This window comes from Nelumbo lutea, chromosome 4, assembly GCF_056320005.1.
Source record: "Nelumbo lutea isolate HS-2025 chromosome 4, American lotus-T2T, whole genome shotgun sequence".
NCBI lineage: Eukaryota > Viridiplantae > Streptophyta > Magnoliopsida > Proteales > Nelumbonaceae > Nelumbo > Nelumbo lutea.
The window spans coordinates 44,364,205-44,370,485 of record NC_142687.1 but is presented as its reverse complement, the minus strand read 5'-3'; the positions used below and the strand labels follow the sequence as shown (position 1 = coordinate 44,370,485).

The 6,281-nt window shown below is 36.5% G+C and overlaps 1 long non-coding RNA gene across 1 annotated transcript; it reads right to left on the bottom strand.

Moving 5' to 3' along the window:
• Window positions 1-969: 969 nt before the first annotated feature.
• LOC148855507 (uncharacterized) lies at window positions 970-2,943 on the bottom strand. The gene is made up of 2 exons (XR_016112389.1): window positions 2,786-2,943; window positions 970-2,230 (listed from the first exon to the last, which is right to left on the bottom strand). It is a non-coding gene; the product is annotated as an uncharacterized LOC148855507 (long non-coding RNA).
• Between the last annotated feature and the right edge of the window lie 3,338 nt (window positions 2,944-6,281).

The window sequence follows — 6,281 nt, the reverse complement described above, 5'->3', positions numbered from 1 at the left end:
GAAGTGTTAAAACTCTTAAAAATGATTGGTCATTTGAGTTATTTTGCTCAATTTTATAATTAGAAGATTAAAAATATAGAAAAAAAGATATGTGCCTTTGAGAAGAAACCAAACAAGAGATAAGTGGCTTTGTGAATAAACCGTAGAGCAAGAAAGTGCCAACTTGGCACATTGCATTTTAATATATAGATATAGATACCCTTGTCCTTAAAACTTTCACTTTTCTTTTCCTCACCATTTTCTCTTAAACCCTAACCCCAAAATACCCGTATTTGTTAAGTTGGTAGATGGAAGGTGTTAAATTATCAAAATACCCACATTATTTTTTTCCTCACCCATTTTCGTTTAAACCCTAACCCAAAAATACCTCCATAGTTGCACCTCCATTAGTTCTCGTCAGAAAATACTTCCACTATCTCACTAATAAATATCTCTGTTATGCCATTATCCGAGAAAAAAATTCCAGCAAGAAAATTCTTCTTTGCATTTATTACACCATCTTAGAGAAGTACTATGTTGTTTATTCACTATTTTATTTGGAGCTAATTGCAGCTCATGAATAAGTTTGCCATCTAGGATCTATTAAAGTAATCAAGAGGACTTTAATATTGTATTCAGAAAATTGATTAAATCATAAATCGTTCAAATATAAGGATGGCAATGAGGTGAGTTCGGGGAGGGTTTTGTAACTTTTAGACCCCACTCGCCCCCTAAACCTCCTAACTTGTACCCATCTCAAAATTTTGAGAATCTAAACTCTCCCCACACATGAAAATGCAAAACCCTCCCCCAAGCCTACCCTCTTCGCATTCAAGGGTGGGGTGGGTTGGGTTTAGAGCCTATACCTAATAATTTCCTATTATTTTTTGTTATATATAAGCAATAAATAAGTAAAATAACACAAGCAAACACAAAATTTTCAATTATTTGATTAAAACATTTAAAAACCACATAAACTATCAATTACCCTTCACATAAAATTCAAAATATTATTAAATTCAACACCTAATACATAAAACTTGTATACTTTCCAATAATATGCGGGTTAGGGAGGGATGGGTTTAGCCTAATATTTAACCCTACCTGTACCCATACGGGTTGTAGAGCATAAAAATTTGTTCCCACCCAAAACCTGTCCTTCAAGCAAAAAACCCTACCCCATGGAGCATTACTCCTACTTCACAACCTTCACCAAGCTTTTTCCAGTGATCTTCTGAAGCCTCATGGCATTCATCCTTCCTCTGATCTTCGCAGCATCTTCCCACTGACCTGCTTTTGCATAGATGTTTGCCAGCTGTACATGAAGATCAGGATTTTCAGGTTCTAACTCACAAGGCGTTTTGAAGCCATCTCTGCTACCTTTCTGTCCCCTTGAATTGTTGCAGCTCCAAGTAATGCTTCCCATATTTGAGCATTTGCTTGAAAAGGCATCTCACTAATGAACTTCAAAGCTTCTTGAAAAAGTCCTGCTCTTCCCAGCATATCTACCATGCAGAGATAGTGTTTCATTGTGGGTTCTATACCAAAGTCAACAGACATGTCTCTGAAATATCCAAACCTTTCTTCTACTAAGCAGGAATGGTGCAAGCTGAGGACAGCTATTAATGTTACAGAGTTGGGGCTGACCGCTTTTGCCTTCTTCATTTTTTCAAAGAGAGAAATGGCTTTGGTTCCTTGGTCATTCAATCCATAGCAAATAATGAGTGCAGTCCATGAGCTTACATCCTTTTCCTGCATCTGATAAAAGACCCTCTCTGCAAGCTCTAGAACCCCACATTTACCATACATATCAACAAGTCCATTATCAACAATAAGAATCCTCTCTAAACCACTTCTATATACATAGCCATGTATCTCCATCCCTTGTCCCAATGAGACCAAGCTGGCGCAGCATCTAAGTGCAGTTGCAATTGAGATGAATCAGGTTAAAGCCCTCCAGATATCTGCATCTCTACAAATAGCTGCATTGATTTTTTTGCATCTCCATTCTGAGCATAGCCCCACATCATTGAATTCCATGAAATGAGGTTAATATCGGGTATCTCATCAAAGACGCGATGGGCTGAGAGCATAAACCCACATTTTTCATAGACGTCAATCATGGCAGTCGAAACAAAGATATCAGACTCAAAACCAGACTTGATCAAGAAGCTGTGAATTTGGCATGATCCTAGACGACAAGAAAAACTTGGAAGGAGAGTAGCCATGTTAAAGGAATTGGGTCGACATCCTGCAACAAGCATGTCATTGAAAAATTGATGGTTTTGATTAAATGTCGATATAACAGCAGTCCAAGTGACAACATTTCTCTGGGGCATAGTTTCAAACAGGTAATGCATGGCTCCAGCCAACCAAATCGGCCATAGAAAAGTAGTAAACTATTACCCACAAAGAGATTAGAATCATAACCCAATTTAATGGCATGGTTGTGGATAATGAATCCAGAGGTTGGGTGGAAGCTTTGAGGATGTAGGGGAAGGTCTGGTTATCAGGCTGGAAACCATGATTAAAATGGTGGGCATAGAGTTCCAAGGCTTTAAGAAAATGACCAGCTTGGACTAGTTCTTGTATTACAGAAGAGATGGTGGGATTTGAGTCGCAGGGTTGGGTGTGAAGTAAAAGAGCAAAATGATTTGGATATGGGTTTGGGATTGTATACCTTCTTCTACATATGTACCTGAGGCGCATCATTAAGATACACTCGGATGGAAAGTCTCTGTTTGTTGTTAAAACATATAATAAGATTGGGGATCAAATGATGCTTGATTTGCATATTGGAGCTAACCTTATCAAACGCTTGATGAACAACTCTTGACGCAGAGCATGTTGCTTCTCTTGAATTATACACGAACTCGAACTTAAGTCGGGTTCCTACCTCACCTCTGCGTTCCTACCTCACCTCTTCAACTTTACCCTTTACTGATTTATTTTGATGAATAACATGAAAAAGAGTAAATCCCTTATTCTTTTGTTAGTGGGAAACTCTTTTTTTATTAAAATTATCCCTTATTTATTTATTAGTTTTAATGTTAGTTTTAATGGCTACTAAATTGTTTATAATTGTGTATTTAATCCATTTCTATTTGTGAAATTGAAACTTCAATTATTAGTTTATTGCTTTTCACCTCATTTATTTCTCTCTCATTAAGTCTTATAAGGTATATATTAAATCCTATTTCTCTTATTAAATTTAATATTTTTGAAATATTTTCACTAATCGATCAACTTATGAAGTCATAGTTAGATAATAAACTTTTTAAAATAGAAATAAATATGAAAAATTACAAAAATTAGACACACTTATGATATTTTTACTAATCAAATTAAAAAATAAATGTAATAAATATGAATTATTTTCATTGATAATAAAAATGAAATACATAATTAGAACCGACCAAAAAAGAAATATAAAAATTAATTGTAAAAAGTTCAACTTTTAGATTAAATGTGTTGAACTTTAATGTCATAAATAAATAATAAAAATTAAGAAAATATAGAAATACGAAAATGATAAAATACATAAATTAGAAAAAAACACTCTGACATATGCATAATATTAAATATTTATCATATTAAACAAAAATAAGTGTGATATATCCAAATTATTTTTACACAAAAAATACAAAAAAATGAACACATCTATAGAATTGTATATTTAGGCTATTATTAAAAATATGAATTATGAAATTTTTCTTTTGACTAACATACTCAATTTTGAATTTAGTCCTTATTTAGTTGTGAGGTTTAAATTGTAAATTAAAGTATTGAACTACTACTTTTTACCTCATTCAATTTTCTCTATTTAAATGTTATTTATTTATAAATGAATTAATAAAAAAGATAAACCAAAAAGATAAAACACTAGAAAAAGAAGAGTCTACTTAAGTAGGTGGGCTTGTCAATGATCTTTGAAACTTTACAAATCGATCCAATTATTACATATTTGGATAAGGTGTTTATGTAATTAGATTTGTACTTTACAATATTTGTCAGATTAATAATATAATAATATAAATATATAAAATTTATAAAAAATGTTTGATATAATATTACTATCATTATTATCATCTAGAATTTCTACATGCAAAACGTGCACACATTTACTAGTAACCCCCTGTACTATGACCATGAGACAAACACCCTCCTTGACCATTAAGTCAAATGATGGAATGTGTTAAATTACCAAAATACCCCACTAAACTTTTTCTATTTTCTGTTTTGTGCCATTTTCTCTTAAAACCTATTTAACCTATTGTTTTCCCTTTCTTCTCTTCTTTTCCCCTCCCTCACCATCCTCACTCATTCTTTCTCTCTCCCAACTCTCCGAAATGAATGGATGGAGAAAACCCATTTCTCATCTTCCCTTTCTTCTCTTATCCGTTTTCAATCCCGTCTCTATAGCCATCGCCAACAATGTCGTGATCATGGGAAACTACAATGCTTGATAGCCCAATAACAGAAGTCTGCCCGTATCTCCGTCTTCTCCATCTTCCATCTTTTCCTCATCGTCATCTTGACTTCTTCTGCTTCCATGGCAACCAACAAAGGGAGAAAAAAAAGGATGGAAGGACTTGTAGTTGATAGAGTCAGAGACTCTCCTCCAGCAGCACTTGCGGAGCCGGAGCCACCTCCCCTGCAACACTTGTGGAGATGGAGCCAGCGTCATGTCCCGACCTGAAGACCTTGTCACTGCTGCTAATCCTTCCTTTGCCATCGACGGGTCCTGCAATAATGGTAGCCACCAACCTGATCAGGTCTTGTTTTCTCCATCACTTGACAAGGATAGATTCATCAAAGAACATATCCTTACTTAACTGCTTATTTTTTTTCGCAACTGAAACTAATTTCTCCAATTCCACCACCATGGGTTTCACTTCTTGAGGAGGTTCTCCTCCAGTAGCAGCAAGGCAGAGCTTTTCTACCTTGGCCCAGATACAGGACTCAGAATAGTCTCCTACTACCTTCCTATCAGCATGCTCAAGCCATCTCTGTGTGTACCTATAATGCTTTGGCCTAGCCCGTTTCATGTACTCCCCGATAGAAATTGGCTATGTCCAGAGGCTCCACAAGGCGTCAGAACATCATCCCCATCTCAACCCTATCTGGCTTAACCTCAAAGTCATCGGGCAGTTCATACGTCTTTAGCATCTCAATAATCTCATCCCACAACCTTGCTAACATGAGCCTGGTCACATTGGCCAAGAAATCTTTTTCGCCTTCTTGGCGTTTGAAGGAATCGTAGTAGCCTACCTTATCCACCTCACATTTGGATTGACAATTGTTTAGCTTCCTAAGAGCTATTTTGATTTTGCCACATTTAGCCTCGATCTTCTGCTACTTTTCTAGTTTCTGCCTCTTTGACTCTCCTGCTGTGCAGAGGCACAACCTTGTCTTCATGCTCTGGAATGCGGCATAAGCATAGAGAACGTCACCTAGCAATTTTTGTAATGTCTGACTGAAGTAGTAAGAAGAAGCAAGAGTTGAACTTACCAACCCAAGATCATTCAGAATTGTGTCAGCATTTGTTGAAGAAATTAAAGGATCTAGATTGACCAAGTGTGGTTGATTCTAAATCTCATTCCAATTCTAGGGCTAGGGCTAGGACTTTTTGTAGATTGTCAGATCTCAATTTGACATTTGCCGCTCTCTGTGCAAATCCCTACCTCCAGAACCTTCGTCGTAACAGCTATCGCGCTCCTAGAACATCCAAAACCTATCATGCTACAATTTCATGGTGGCGGAAGTTGCCTATCCAAATGCATTTGAGGATGGGTTGAAAGTTTTGAACTAGCTAGGGAAGGCAAATGGAGAGAGAGAGAGAGAGATCGATATCTGAAGAAAGAAATAATGGAGAGAGAGATTGGGATTGAATTAAATGGGTTCAATCCTGATGCTGTTAAGGGGAAGGGCAAGAAGAGAGATTGGGGGAGAGAGATAGGAGAGAGAGGGAGAGAGAGAAAAGTGAAGGAACGAAAGGGTAGTATCGGAAGGTCGGGGATGGTGAACAGTGTTTTTCTTGTTTAGTTATTACAAGGGTAGTATGGGGATTAAAAAATATTGTAACGGCATTTTTGGACAGAAGGCTAATGGAAGGGGGTCTTTGTCTCATGGTCATAGTATAGGGGGGTCTTTGTCGCAAAACAAAGTACGGGGGGGTCTTTGTCACAGACCCCATAGTATAGGGGGATCTTTGTAATTTACCCTAAATTAAAGCATTAAAAATATAACAGGAAAAATTAAAACTCTCGTGCAAGGTTTAAAATTTCAATACGATACACCCG